The sequence below is a fragment of the Nuphar pumila genome, chromosome 13 (assembly GCF_984573655.1).
Source record: "Nuphar pumila chromosome 13, dmNupPumi1.hap1.1, whole genome shotgun sequence".
Lineage (NCBI taxonomy): Eukaryota > Viridiplantae > Streptophyta > Magnoliopsida > Nymphaeales > Nymphaeaceae > Nuphar > Nuphar pumila.
In genome coordinates, this window is record NC_143261.1 from 89,647,664 (window position 1) to 89,664,940 (window position 17,277).

Here is a 17,277-nt window from a genome sequence, read left to right on the forward strand (position 1 = left end):
TGGAAAATAACCTTACTGTACCACATAATGACGCTTTTTCTCAAAAAATCCTACAATTTTCGAAAATTCTCTCGATGTCTAAAATCATAAATATCTGGTGTTAAAATGATCATTTTAACTTTCAAACATGCAAATGTTGTATTGTATTTTACATTTTTTTCTTTTAAATATGTGCTTTTGCAGTGTTACTAAAGGCTTTAGCGGTGCTTTTGAAGCCTTGCTAAAGGGTTTTACTGTGATTTTTGAAGTGGTGGCTTTTTTTCATCAGACTCCTAAAACAATCACATAAGAGGCACAGGAAGGAGGACGTCCGCAAATGTGTGAAAACATTAAATTGCGAAGGTTAGGACATTCGCAAACGTAGGAGCTGTTGGGACATTCGCAAATGTGAGAGAAAATTTACAAATACGGAAGGAAATTTTCATATTTAGATATTTGAGAAGAAAGTTTGCATGTCCGAGGAAATTTGCCATGCAAAGGTTAAAATGGTTTTTTTACAACAAAAAAGTCTTACCAGAACAAACCCAATAAATCTGCGTGTGCAATTTTAGGGGCCGGTATGGAATTTACAAAATGTTTAGCTTTTGAAAAATAATTTTTAATCTTTTAGGTGACAGCCTAGAATTATGGAGAAGCTTTCGAGAAACCTCCTGTTTGCGTGAAAATCATTTTCCTTTGAGAAAAATGCATTGACCCTTCACATTCCCTTTAGATTCTGTGAATCTCATACCACTGGTGCTGTGTGGGAGCTCGGAGTTGGGAATGGAGATTGAGAGTGTATTTGGGAGCCAAATTTTTTAGAGTGAGATGGGAGGTAGGGCTGCACTATGAGCCAAGCTAGCTTGGCTCTGACCCAGTTCGTGTGCAGAGCAGCCCTAATGAGGCAATGGAGATTCCCAGATTCCTATACCCCTGGTGCTGTTTGGGAACCTGGATTTGGGAGATGAGAGAGGAGATGACCTCCCAGCTCCCCGTTTCAACTATTTGAGGACGTAGTTGACAACTCCACTCCCATCACCCATTTTCATTGCACCTCTCATTATTCACTTCAACACGGCCTCCCAAATGGAGCCTAATTTCAGTTGACCTGGCCGTCATCTATAAAGTGGCGTAGGGTTTTAGTGTTCCAAAATTATCGTGTAATGTCCAAGCAAGATTGTCATGGGCCATAGTCATACCGCATGCCCAATGTGAACTAATTTATGATTTTCATTACCCTAAAACTATCAAAACGTCCGCGATATGAAATTTCAGTTCATTATTATGGCTGCATTTTTCATAAAACAGAGACGAATACTTTTAAGTCTTCTTCAACACAGCAATCGGAGGTCAGCCAATGTGCGGTCCCTTGGATTATCAAATAAATAAGACCTCTTTGTTATCCCGCTTGTAAACTTCCAACTAAGTTTGCTATCGGTTGTATGCTTTCAAGATTGCTAAAACGGATTTAATATTTTCAACGCTTATATTTCATGGCCCTAAAGTTGAAAATTCTACAGCGGTTCCATATCTCAATTATCCCCTTTAGATGTATTTAAGTGTAAAAGGCACATTTGTTAATTATACTTTTGCAAAAATCAATAAAATGCAATTGTGATGGCAATTAAATTTCAAATGTGTTTGGGGTCGAATTGGATAGTTGGATGGTTAGGTTACATTATCATAACCAACAGGTCTCGGGTCTGATCTCATGGGGGATTTCCCCCAATCCCAGTTTACCTGTCAATCAAGAAAAACTTATTGTAATTCTAAACCTAGTAGCAAACACACATTTCAGAAACTTGTCATCTTCGATTTTTTTTCATCTGCATAGTTCCATTCTCCAGTCATATCTAGCCCTTTGGACATATTTGACACTGCCTACATATTATTTTTGCGAGTTTTAAGCGTAGCAACGTAGTCGATGGCCTTAAAATTCATAGCTAAATTGGGCTAAAGCTAACCACCTATACTACTCATGCTCATGCCAATAGATCAACAAACCAAATGGCAATATATGGTAAAGTAGGTTAAGCCTAGGGCTGGTAAACGAGGTGAACAACGTTCAATCTTGCTCATTTACCAGTGGATTGAGCTCATGGCTCGGCTCGTGTTCACTTTTTAGCCTAGCCAAGCTTGAGCTTCGCTCATCCCTGAAGGAGACGAGCCAAACATGAGCTGACTCATGTAAAAACAATTCAAGTTATTTATAAATGGAATACATGTTTTTTATATATTATACTGAAAATATATACAAAAAAATGTTTGTATTGTACAACAAAAATGATGTGTTTCTCAAAAAACCCCAACAATTTTCGAAAATTTGTCCACGTCCAAAACCACAACTTTTCAGTTGTAGAAAAAATTTTGCACTCTTCTCACATGCGAATTTCATTCATATATGCAAAATTTCCTCTCAAATATTAAAATATGTGAATTTTCTCTTTTATTTGTGAATTATATCTCAAAGATGTGAATTTCTTCTCATACATTTGCGAATTATGAGAATATGTGAATGTCCTCGCAAATATGTGATTTTTCTCCCAAAATATGAGAATGTCATTGTATTTTGTGGTTTTCTCCTTCAAATAAGCTTGTGAAGGGCACAAAAGGCTTTAGTGACACTTTTGAAGTCTCGCTATAGTGATGCTTTTGAAGTATCACTAATTGACAATCATACTTTTGAAGTGGCACTAAAGGCTTTAGTGGCACTTTTTAAAGTATTAATTTTTTTTCTAACAAACTCATTTTACTAAAAATCACATAAGGGGCAAAGGCAGTTAGTAAATGTGTGAGAACATTCACAAATGTGGAAAAAGTTTTTTTAAAGCTGAAAAGTTGTGGGATTTTTGTAAATTATAGGTTTTTTTGGAAAACGCATCGTTTTTGTTGTACATAGTTATTTTTTGAAATATATATTATAGTTCATATTTTATGTATATGTTTTTTAATTCATTCTTCCTTTTTTCATATCTTTTATACATTATTCTTTATATATTAACTTAAAATACATATTATATATATATATATATATATACTGCCGAGCTGAACACGGGCTTGTGTTTAAACTAACCAGCTGCTCATGGCTTAGGTCACCAACTACATGAACCAATCATGACGAGCAGATCGGCTCGTTTATCAGGCCTAGTTAGGCCCAACATACTGTTGTAATTAGATTTACCGGTTTTGGACTTGAATTTAAGCAAACTAATGCTATATCATAGCATGTTTACGTTTTTTTTGGTGTGTGTGTGTGTGAGAGAGAGAGAGAGAGATGATGATGATGATGATGATGATGATGATGATGATGATGATGACTCTTAAAAGTTGCAGTTTCCACGTGCCCAGCCCGTGCCTGTTGGGGGGGTGTACTACTGGACTGTGAACAGAGAAAGCAGTAATTGGCGGTGCACGAGTTCCATGCCCAGTTGCCCACAAGCCAATATTCGTTTGCCATTTCCCCTTTTTGAAAGGAGATTTTTCTTCTTCCTTTTGTTTTCTTCTGGTTATGATTATGAAAGCCATCGTTCCAAAGTGATGGATTGCATCTAAAACTAGGGATGTAAACGGATCAGATTCAGGTTGGATATGATCAAAACTAGATTCAAGTAATTTGATATTAGCTTAAATAGACTCGGATTTGGATGATATTCAGACTCGAAAATATTATCTTAAACATGGTTTTTTTTCACGATATTTATTATGGCTTTTCATGATCCCGTGCACTCTTTTTGGACGATATCAAGATGGCATTTCTTTTCATTCTTCAGTCAAGTCAATGTTTATGACTTCACTAGAAAGAATTTGCTTTTAGAAATTTCCTTAAGCACAGTTTTAATTTCTAACAATGTTGGACATAAAAAGTGCACGATCATGTGACTACCTTTTGCATGTGTGAACCATCCTTCATATATTCCATATTGTTGACTATAAAGACCAAACACAACCTCTGGTTTCATTCTGTGTCAATGTTCAGTATCGTTGTGAATCGGCTGATTTGTCTGATAATTGCCAAAATTTGATATGAAACTGTACTGATTGGGCTTATTTTTAAATAAATTTTAAAAGTGGTTTTAAATGGTTGTTTATGGTTTTCAACATTTTTAATATTTTCTTGACATGTGTCATTTTCTAGTTAAAAATTGGCTGATTCAGCTCAATTCGGTTCAGAATCAGAATCGAATAAATTCAGGGTCCGATACAATTCTGATAGCATTGGTATGTGTTAGTATTCTACCCAACCTGAATCCACATTTTTTGATATGATCGTAAAAAATATCAACTCGAATATCGTTCATGTTTGGCACATGATTCGTCTCAGATATTTGGTCTGGCCCAATTTTTTTTTTGAGCTAGGCCAACGGAAAACTCCCCGTCACTGACCGCATAATGGCAAGTCTCCGGTCAATAAAACACTTGAGGATCCCTACAAGAATCATGGTCAATAGCAGCAACAAAAGTCGCTGCTATTGCTTTCTTTGTCGCCAATATAGGTCCATAAGTGGCCGTCTAATTTTGGCCTCTGTTAAGTAATAACAGCTATATTTATATGTCCAATAGCCTATAACGTTGACTCCCCTGTAACAGCGACAATTAAGTCACGCAAAAAAAATATATATATTGTTTGTTCGGCACCCAAAACCTACCACTAACAATATATTATAATAAATGCGACTCGGCGGCTTCTTGAAGAGCAAGAACAGCATGGCTTTGGAAATGCAAATCTGTCTATATTAACACAAGTCAGGGAAGAAAATCAAAGTTTGAATCATTTAAATTGCCCAATAGACAAATAGCTGCACCGAGAAACGCAGAGTACAATGACCAAACCGTCTTTCAGGATGCATAGATACCTTGAAATCTTGACCAATCTCACGCACAAACCTATGGAAATGAAGCTTTCGGATCAGCTGCTCGGTACTCTTCTGATACTTTACAAATTTCTCTGATAATACAAAAAATAACAAGGTCAAGAGACGGACACACACAAAGAGAGAGAGAGAGAGAGAGAGAGAGTTTTGCAGGAGTACATACCGAAGAACGACAAAAAGAAGAAAAAGATTACCATAAGTTAAAAACAGGGAAAAAAATGAAAGCATTCAACATCAATTCCACAGAAAAAACAAAGACAACAAAGATAGTTCTTATCAACCACAACCACACCCGACATGAAGACCTGGTTGTGCTGGCTCTGCCTACCATACCTACAGTAGTCGTGCCAACAGTGTAAAACTTTGAAGCTATGATCCCTAGCTCTTGGGGCCTATTTTACGCGTTGGCTTGTGCAGAGGGGCGATACCCATGGGAATTGAACTTTGACTGGCCATCTATCAATCAAGGCCTCATCCCACTACACCAACCCCCTTGGGGCTGGTGAGGTTTAGCTTACTCTTGCAAAAACTCAAATTGAACCACCAAAACTTATTCTAGGGCTTAAACCAAGTCAATACCCAAAAACCTTATCTAGGGATGTCAATCATGTAAGATCTAAGACACTTGCGAAATATCAAACTCATGGTTGAACTTGAGCACTTATGCACGAAATCGCCACGGACAGATGGTTAGATTGCATCCTCTTGTCTTTCACTTTGTTTCTTGTTTTTCAGAAACTTATGAATCTATGCACTTGCATACATCTCAATTCTAGCCCTTAGGGCTCTTCTTTTAATCCCAAAAAGGGGTTGGAATGGGATATGTTCAATGGAGAAATCTCTTCAACCCAAGAGTCACAACTCTGGAATCTAAATTGTTAAGGCCATTGAGATATGGTGCAACTGTTGGAGTGGCCTTCCAGTCTTATGGCCACATTCTTACATCTCCCACTTGGCCATGAGTGATAATTGTACCATCAAGTTTATTCTCACTTTTAGATTTTACTTTCGTATACTTTATATACTAATCACACATTCTGTAGATTTTTCATACATACCATAAGGTTTTTATAACCTGTATGTTAGCCATGCGTTCTGTGAATTTTTTATATATTTTTTATAAAACTTTTATTCATAGATAATTGAGTCTTCTCTGACTCACATGGCTTAAAGGTAATTTATTTCCATTTTCATATTATGCACTGAACAAAAGGGTTAATTTTTTAATTATGAGACATAATTCACATGTTATAGAATTATGATATTAGTTGTTAGAGTAATCATCATCGATGTACCTCTCATGAACCTGTAGAATTTTAAGATTTTTTTAAAATATCTTGAGAATAACTGTCTTTAAGATACATGAGTTTTCACATCAACATGCATATTAAGGATTGAGACTTATTCACATATGCTATAGATTTTTTATAACATCATGACGTCTTTTTGCTAGCATTTTATCATCATGATCTATGTTATGTTTATCTCACATAGATATATAAAATTTTCAGTCATCATTTTATCATAACCTTTAGTGCAAATAATGCATCAAGCATATGCATTTTAATAAAGCAAACATGCATATACTCTTATCTAGAGTATCATGGTACATTTTCAGCATGCTTTTGCTCAAACATCACATATCGACTATATTGTCTTATCTCAGATATGCTCATATGTATAAATTGGTCAACTGGGGTCTCTTATGACTCTTTCATAACCTCCAGACATTTTGTCCCAACATTGCAATTAATATGTACTAAGTCATATGCACATTAATGAAAAACATTTATTACTTGCATGGATCCATAAAAAAATACATATATCATTTTTACTGATAATCCAAACTCTCACTATCAATATACACCATTAAAAAACAATAACGAAAATCAACTTTGTGCGCATTTTTAAACACTTCTAGGTACCTATGATCATTTCTTTTTCTATCTCATCACAATGATTATATCAAAAACTATAAACTCATTTTTAAGACTCTTGACATATCAAATGAACACATGAACTTTAGATCCATATATAGATTTAAGAATAAGTTTATCGGATTCAATTTATATCCAAATCTGACTTGAGATGTTCTCATCAAGCCAAACAAGATAGACATCAAGTTTATTGCAAAATACAATATTGGATCATACAAAATTTTACTATTGTATAAATTCATATAATTATCATCTAAGTCAAATTGATATAATATCATATCTAGATATAGAACATATCCGCTTGGTTTTGCATAAGATTATGGGTCATGCAGAATTTGACTATAGTCTAAATCCATGCTATTAGTATACTCATTCTAATAGATTCATATGAGTTATAAAATTCACTTAAGATGTTTTCATCAAGTTAAAATTTGATCTTCATGCAAGGCTAAATAGCTCAAACAAAACTATGACTTATATAAGATTTGACTATAATTCAAATCCATTATATACGTGGATCCAATAATATCCACCACCAACTATTTAGACACATCACATAATTTTATAATAAATCATGGATTATTCATAAAGCACAACCCACAAGATAGTTTTTGAATCTCATTATGTTATTATAGATTTTACATATCCACACCCACTTGAGATATTATCATCAAGACATCCAAAATAAGCTTGATACAAGCATAAAGTTAAGCAATTATATGAATTCAAATTGATTATATATTAAGTTTATTACATGCTTAATTATGAGTCACTATTATTTGACTCTAGTACAACTCATAATTTACACATGATTAGGCTCAAAACTTATCCAGTTTTGCTTTATACATATCCACCAAAAAATCTAGATTAAATTGAATTCATGTATCAATAAGTTTCAAGTATGAAATACCAATAAAACATATTCAACACAAGATGCAGTGTCAACAAAATATACAATAATCCTGGATCACATACTGTTAATATGGATCCACATCCAATTGGATATTCTTTTGATCCATATAAAATTTGGATCAAAGCTATCCAAAGCATATAGAAAAGTAAAACATTTTATAATTCCATTATGCTTATCTAGATTTGTCTTTAATTCTGAATCTTAAAATATATTAACTAGTTTGAGCCAAATTTTCAGTTTTTAAGTCACATTAACAAATACATTATATTTAACTCATTCAGTCAAGATTAATTATCAATGACTTGAGCAACCAGTATAATCAATATTAATTATCATTTATTTGAACTAACCAATATGTATGGTTAAGAGGGATTGACATATACTTTTGTGAATCTAGTATAAGCTAAGAAGATCTAATATTAAATACTAGATTATATCATATTCAACTTGACCAAACTAGTTTAACTAGATCAAATTACGTCAACTAGGTCTATTCAAATCCAATCCAATTTTATTGAATCTGATTCCGTTCATACACTCTCCAGCAATTCAATAAGGTCTATCCATATTGAATTATTAGAACGAGTCTAAGTAAACTTGTCCTAGTTTTAATCCAGTCACAATAAGAAAGATTGATATCAAATTTATCAGGTTTGAATCAATATGTTGAATCCAAACTGATTCAATATGAGTTGTATGACCCGAATAAGTCCTATCAGATCTTCTAAGTTCAAACATATCACATAGATCCAACTTGGTGTAAATAGATCCAAACAGAGTTCATAAGATCTAATATGATCTAACCTTGGACTAAAACAATAAAAAAGAACTTGTCATGTTTAAAATTGAGTTGATTATTTTTTCAGTTTCACATAACCTGATTTAAATGGATCTAATGCAATTCATCATGATTAAGTTCAGTTCAGTTACTAATACAATCTGATGGATTTGATTATGTCTAATTTTGGATTAATATATATAAACCAATCTAAAACACATGATTTGATCCAACGTGATTGAATCAATCAAATACTGATAAGCTTATACAATTTTAATAGATGATTACCTAAGTTGTTCGTTAGAACCAACTCAATTGCACATTTGTTATATCCACAATATACCTTATAAATCAATTTTTTTAAGATAACATGATATAAATTATGTCAAGACCAAATGCATTATTATACCATGATATAGGGGAAAGCATTCAATACATAATCATGTATAAACACTCATTCAAAATACTAAGCTAACCCATGTTGCATCATATACAACATAATAAGAATTTGATTATAATAAATCTCAATAATTGTTTCAGATCTGGGTAATCAAATATATGAACCTAAATATGACCAAATCCATACCCATAACAAATTATATTCTAGTTCGATATTGATTGTCTCACTAAAACCATGATTATTTTGTTTTTTATTTGCCTATACATAGAGAAATACTAGGAATAAATATTTATCAACTAGTAATTTTTAGCAATTTATTCTATAAAAATAAATAATTTTAAACTTTTGTATCACTACTCTGGTTTAGGCATGCAACAAAAAATTTCAAGTATGCTTTTATTCTCATAAAATACTATATTTCATGCAATTTTGGCAAAGTAAAGCACTTAAGTTGTTTTATGTAAAACATAACCACTTTTCTGTAAAAGAAAAGTTAAAAGATAGTTTTGAACAAAATAGAAATTATAATAACTAATCTTTATTTTTTGAGTTAATAAAAAAAGATCAGGCTTTTTTTTGTAATATCAAAAAGATCAAAAGCCCATATGCGCAAATAATATAGACAAAACCCCCAAACTATAAATACAAAGACTTTCCAAGTTAATAAAAAAAGTATAACTACCTTTTTGCATTATTAGAAAAGTCAGAAGACTGTTTTTGTAGAAAAATAACAACCAAAAAATTTGTGGCAGAATATTTTGAACCTTTTCGAGATTATCAGAAAAGTTCAATCACTTTTCTATAGTTTTTTAGGAAAAACAGAATACATGTTCCTGAAAATCTGACAAACAAAGACCCTGTTACAGAATTTCCAGCAGGTAAGTATGTTTCTAGAAAATTCCATAAACAAAGCCACTGTAAAGTAATTTACATAGGGTCTTATATGAAATATGTAATAATAATATGTATTGGAAGAATATAAAACATCATATACCATTAAAATAACAAAAACAAATGTTTTTAAGAAAAATGAAGGGGTCTTGACCCTTCTTCCTTAAGCCAAAAAAACAAAACCTTAAGCCTCCCTCTTGAGATTCAGACAGTGATCCTTCGTCGAAGCCACTCTCGAACGGTGGCACTCGACTTGCGTCATTCGAGGATGCATCTTGGTGTCTCAAAAGGAGAGAACCAACCTACCTCCTCAAATTTTAGTCGATAGGGCTGAGAAAGAGGGAAACCGATTTTTGTCAAGAGAGCAAAGTTTTTGGCGACTCTATGCCCAGAAGTAGGGGTGGCGATCGGGTTGGGTTGGCCAGTCGTGTCGGCAGGTCAACATACCTCAACACGAACCCAACCCGTTTATTAAACGCGTCGGCTGTGGCAAACACGAACCCAACCCATTTATTAAACGGGTAACCCGACATGACACGGTTAACCCGTTTAATAAACGGGTCAGGTCGGGTAAACAGGTTGGCGGGTCAGGTTCGTGTTAGCGGGCGGGTCGGGTAAACGGGTTGAACGCAAGCAGTTGCCAAGGATAGATGGTTAGATCACAGCCTCTTGCCTTTCACTTTATTTCTTATTTTTCAGAAACTTATGAATCTATGCACTTGCATGCATATCAATTCTGGTTCATAGAGCCCTTCTTGTGCCCGCTGCCACTCAGATAAAATGTTAGAGGATCTATTTTGATCCAAGCCATTCAACATGATGCATCTGAACAGCTAGGATTTGTCTACATTCAGGTGGAAATGCGGACTAATCCTAAGCCTTGGGTCGGACGTAGGGATGTTAATGGATTGGACAAGTAAATCCGATTCCCCTTCAATCTGATTTGGTAAGTGAAGCCGCATCTGACCCAAATACGTTTACATCCCCTAGTCGGATGGCTAAGATTAAATGCATGATGGATCCCAACACATGACAAATGATGGGATCGGGTCTCATAAATATTAGTGATATAGTAAAAGTATCATGTTTTCTTATCGATGTTTGAAATTTTCATGCATTTTAAAAGTATTATGATTTTATTGATATATTAATGAAATAAAAATATTTTTAGAAATTTTTAAAATTTTATATGTTTTATTCCATTCAAGATTTTTTTAGAAAATTAAATTACTAAGAAGTTTTCCCTCGCCAAGAGATTGGGGGTATGAAGATTTGCGACTGTTAAAAATATATTTTTTTTCTTGCTTGAGTTGGGTCAGGTGTGGTCGGGTCCAATATTTGAAGAAAACCATGGCTCAAACCTCACCTATGACCTATATATATATATATATATATATATATATATATATATATATATATTAAGGATTGGTAGGGTCAACCCAAATAATATGTGGGACAACATTTTTTGTGCTCATACCAAGAAATTTGAGGTCGGGTCGGGTCCAATGCCTGCCACGGATCCGACCATTAAGAGCCCTAATAAGGTTGCAGGGACCCGTGACAACATATCCATGTCCTCCTCATTCAGACAAGCAGAATTATAGGAATTTCTGAATAAGAACAGTTTGCACCAAAAACCATATATAATAAGGTTAAGGGTAATAATGTCACTTTTCGGTCCGGATTCCAGAAACTTCTAACATTTGATCAAGGCATTAAACATGAAAATATTAAATGACAAAAATACCCTTACTCCTTTATAATAAGATGATCCTGTCCCTTGTATTTTTATCAATGAACGATGAACGTGGTCGGTTATGCTAAACATTTTTTTTTTCTACGCTAAAAAAGAAGCTCATAATGGACCATACATTGGCAGGCATCCATTTAGGCCATGTTTGAATAATAGGGGATGCCTCAAACCAGGTTTTCAGAAAACCTGGTTGCCTTAAACCAGGTTTTCAGAAAACCTGTTTGCCTCAAACCAGGTTTTAAAACCAACCCAAAGTGGACTGTTTGGGTTTTCAGTTTTTTGTCAAAAAAAAAAACGTCATTTCCCAGCAAGCCACCTACCGAAAACCGACCCGGTCATTTCCCGTCTGGTGGCTGACAGAAAAATGGCTAGCCAACCATTAACTATAAAAAACCTCAAAAATAAGGGGAATGGCTGGCCAGCCATTTTTCAGCCGGTGGCTGGCCGGAAAATGGCCATCCAGGTCAAAAAATTTAAAAATCCAAAACAAAAAATGAATGGTTGGCTGGCCAACCACCATCAATATTGAAAAAAAAAAAGTTTTCGATTATTTTTTGGCTGATGACTAGTTGGAAAATGGTAGGTAGAGGTGGGGGGAGAGAAGAGAGAGAGTTGAGTGTGTGTGTGTGTGTTTTTTTAGGGGTGGGGCACTTTTTCAATTAACCAAGTTTTGGTGTGTCACCCAAAACACACCAAAAGTTTATTTTTGGGCACAAAACTCAGTTTACACCTAAAACACAGTTTAAAAATGGATTTTGAGTGTCATCCAAAACCGTAGTGTTCCAGCTTCGCTCTTACTGCAAAAGATGCCCCTGTAGTTTCGAATTGTGGTCATCCAATATCAGTCGATAAACCTGGTTGTGGGAATATAAGCTAATCAGTTTTATTCTGCCTATCATTGTCATAAGCTAAAATTCATATAAAATACACGAAATATGATAAAACACTCTCTTCTTTCCCCTAAATATCATGGACTTAAATTTAATAAAGTAAGTGATTAATTATTAATGATTTGGGTCATGATTAGCCTATTGAAAAGGATATCTGCAATATCATATTCAAACAAGTTTGGATCTAAGCATTCCTCCCTCTAGCCTTTTTTCGATAGACGGGCTAGTGACTAGTGCTAGCCCTAATTTTGACAACTATCACGTCTGACCCATGTATGGTCGAACTTTTATTTATAAAGATTTTTTTAATACTTTTTATTCCACCTTTTTTTCTTTTGCTACATTTTTAATGCTTTTCTAATAAAACTAAATTTTATTTTATTCTACCTTGTTATTATATTGCTATTAATACTTGTTAATCATGATTCAAAACATTCTTTGCTCTTTTTAGACTCGCAAGGATTTATATTTGCTGCAATGGTTTGAATATACTAGCCAGTTAAGATCTCATGGTGCAAGTCATTTTGATTCAATCTAACATCGTATATATGTTATATATAAAATGCTTGGTTTTGTTGGTATTGACTTGGGTTTTTTTTGGGTCTAGAACATAATGTTGGACATTTTGGATCTGGTTCAACGAGATGTGACCTGATTTGATAGGGCACACCAAGAGCTGCAATTAGAATGGAGGGGCTGTTAAGTGGATGTGAAAGGTTCACATGCATGAATGCCATGCAACCTCCACTCATCTTCCACTGTATATAAAGATTTATGGTAGCTTGATGGGAACTACCAAGGTGATCTCTCTCTAAGTTCAAAGGTCTTGCTCACCATTTGACCTAACGGGCCTGGTTGAGTAGTACACCGACCACCCATGTCTATGCAAGCTTCGATTAGATCGACCATGGCGGTGTCCGATAAGTGAAGCTCGCTCTCTCTTTTATGTGTTTCTTGCCAACATTGGGTTATGGGTCCACACCACACTGTTGTTGTGCGTGCAGGTACATTGGCAGACTTTGCCAACTAGCAGGGTCATCGGTTTCTGGGAACCCTCCCTCCTTTTTTTTTATTCTATCTCTCCTTCATTTTTTTAAAATCATTGCCATGGCCATCGACAAACAATTGTGACTCACGACAGTTAGCCGTTGGAAGCGTGCCATCGATGTTGGCCATAGGGGCCAGCCACTGATGGCGGCTGTCGAGAGTGGGTTTGTTACAGGTGTAATGCCCACAAATTTTGAAGAATTTTCTTAAATTTTTGCACTTTTCTTTATTGAATGGTAAATAAAAAATTTTAAATTTTGGTAGGCACTATGTTATAAGGTTTGTATGATTTAGAAAAAAAATCTGAGTGTGAAAAAAATACCCTTGCTCGCCCAAGGGTCTCATTGACCCTATGGAGTTTTGAATTTTTCAGAAATTATTTCTGAAGAATTTGAATTAACCTTTAAGAGATATTTAAAATGAATAATTTAAATAAATATAAGTTCAAAAGTTTATGGGTGAAATCTATTCACACTTAAGTCTAATGATATTTCATATAATTTCATATTTGAATTTTTAAAGAATTGAATTTGCATTTAGTTTGAATTAATTAAAAATTCCATTTAGTGGAATGAAACTTAAGAATTAATTAAATTATATAATCTGGTAGGAGTCCATAAGTGGGTCGTTTCATCCTACATGACACTCTTACTCAAACTTTAAAATAAAAAAAAGAAACTTGAAATTCAAGACTTAAAATAAAACTTACCAACTTTTAAGGTAAGATTTGACTAGTTAAATCTTGCCTTGTTTTTCAAAACAAGACTCCATAAGGGGGGGGTGCCACCCCATAGAGAGTCCGATTTGAAGAAAGGGCTGGACTAAGAAGTAAAAAAAAAGGAAAGTAGAAGTTTATGAAAACTAACCTAGATCTAAGATCAAAGGCTAGGATTAACTCCAATATTTGATTCAACCCTAATAATATAAAAATACAAAAGGGGTTCACGCCCCCCTATTTGCCCTATTTTTGTTTTTTCCTAAATTTTCTTTCCTTTCTCCAAGAAATTCATTTTCTTCTCTCCTTTCCCCACACCAAACCCTTGATGTTTTTACCCTTCGCTCAGAAATGAAGGCATCCACGATCGTGTGAGGAGCGTAAGGAGGTTGTGGGTGAGGCCATCATTCCTGCCCTTCATCCCCGCCTTCATCTACACATGAGTTTTGATTTTAACCTCCATCGCTACCTTCATCACCGTTTCATATCCTCCATCATCGGTCCAAACAGGAAGAGGCGGGGGCGAAGCCTCATTTCTCCCAGGCCCACTGTCATTCCTAAAGGTATTTTAGTTATTTTACTAACGAGGATCGATGATGGGGTGGGGTGAGAGAAAGCGTAAGTTCATCTCTGCACGGGTTTTTATTTTAACCTTCATCCCCGTTTCATGTTCTCCATCTCTGGTTCAAACGGGCTGAGGCGGGGCTCCATTTTCCCCAATCCACTTCCATCTACGTCTCTCTCTCTCTCTCTCTCTCTCTCTCTCTCTCTATATATATATATATATATATATATATATATATATATATATATATATATATATATATAGAGAGAGAGAGAGAGAGAGAGAGAGAGAGAGAGAGAGAGATGCAAAATGCTTAGGTACTAAATAGGTGGTCAATCAAGTTGGCCGTCCATCGCGTGCATTGAAGGACAGTCACGCACAAAAAAAAACATCAAAATGATGAGTTTTTTTGTCAAAATGGCATTAGTGGCAACAAAAAACACCGTTAAAAGTCATCAACGATGATTTTTGTCGCATTTTTCTGCCTAAAGCATTAGCGGTGACAATTTTGTCGCCACTAATGCCCCTTTGACAAAAAAACTCATCAAAAAAGCGATGTCAACATGGTTAACCTCAGATTCAGTACCTATGGTTTCACATCTACCAATCATTCATATAAAAAAATTGGCAGTTGCGAAATGCTTAGGTACTAAATCGATGGTCAATTGCGTTGGCCATCCATCACGGACGTTGATGGACAGCCACATGCAAAAAAAAAAAAATCCTCTGAAGAGGCATTAGCGGCGACAAAATTGTCACTCCTAATGCTCATCTTTTTGCCCTGAGCATTAGTGGCGATAAATTTGTTGCCGCTAATGCCCCTTTGACAAAAAAACTTGTCCAAAACATAATTTTTTGTTTTGCTGCTTTTGCACTGACGCGTTCATCAATCAACGTGTGCGATAGACGGGTTTGACCACAAATTTAGTACTTATGGATTTTGCAGCTACCAATCACTATATATATATATTTATTTATTTATATTTGAAAGGCAAACTAGGGTTAGGCAGACCCCTACCAATTATACAACTATACCATTGGGTTTTGAACCTCAATATCCCAAGGCAACGTGCACTAGCTGCTCCTACCAGACAAGCATAGCCGCCCCCCACCCCCACCCCCACCCCCACCCTGTGTTGGTCCATGGTTATTATAGACAAACGTAACTGTTGAACGTGGAGATGGACGGTTCTAGAGGATGGACAATATTATCATAATAACAGACCCAGTGGGTTTGGTGTAGTGGGATGGGGCCTAGACCATTTTACGGGCAGTCTAAGTTCTAATCTCATGGGCATTAACCCATGCTTTGAAACTTAGTGACTCCCAGGAATTGATGGGCAAGCTCTTACGGCAGGCTGAGCGGCTAGGTCTATGTGCCTAGAGGAGTTTTCCTTTAGTAAAAAATAATATCATAAAATAACAGTATTACTCCCGGGATAAATATGTTGGGATGTGAGGATTTGGTGGGCTGGGCCCCAACCTGCATGTGCCCACTACCAAGGCATAATGTCATTTTTTATAATACTTTGCACAGGGTGGATGATAGCTTTGTCCTGAAGTAAACAAGGATTAAACTTTAAAGAGTGAATTTGCTGAAACACCCTCACCATGGTTATGCATCGATAAAATGGAAAATGATTATGTGACAACTGGTGAATTTGTATAATAGGCCTAAAGAAAGAAATGCTTGACATGCAAAGGTATCAACATTTACTTCCAAAATCCCCTTAATCTTTTATTTTATTCCAAAAACACTCTTTTCTGCACGTGGCGGTGTTGGGTTGAAGGTTTTGTCTTTAAATTCATCTTGCTGTCACTTCTTGGAAAAATTCAACTAAAATAGGATTCAAGGAATATTTTTACGTTTTTTGTCATCTAGATAGAATTACTGGACTCTCATGTCATTCTTTATATATATATATATATATATATATATAATTAATTCAAGCAAATTAATATTGTCCAATCTGAAAGGTATCATATCCATTGGCTCATGTAGATTGGGATAGCTGGATGGTTAGGTCACATTACCATAATATAGAGGTCTTGATTTTGAATTCTATGAAGATTTTTTTTGATATTTACACTGAGAAATCACCCTTAGGATCATAGACCTGGCCTCACTGGCTCTGCCTACTGTACTCAAGATTGTTGTCCAGACAGAGTAAAACTCCATGGGTTTTTACCTCTTGTCCCCAAAGAGACAACACACTTCGGGTTGTGCAAGGGGGTGACGCTCACGAGAATTGAACCTAGACGGCTTACTTAGCGGCCTAGGTCCCATCCCACTACCACTTGCTCACCTTTTTTTTATTAAGAAGGAAAACCCTGTCTAAAAACCAGATAACTTAATAAAAAGAATCAAACACAAAGGGTTTGACATAGTGGGATGAGACCTAAACTGTTTGACGGGCAGTCTAGGTTCAAATTTCATGAGCCTCACCTTTGTGCATAAGTCGAAGCTTGGCGACTCCCTGAAGTAGAGGGGTAAGCCTTCAGAGTGTTACGCCGACATGAACAGAGATCGTAAGTATG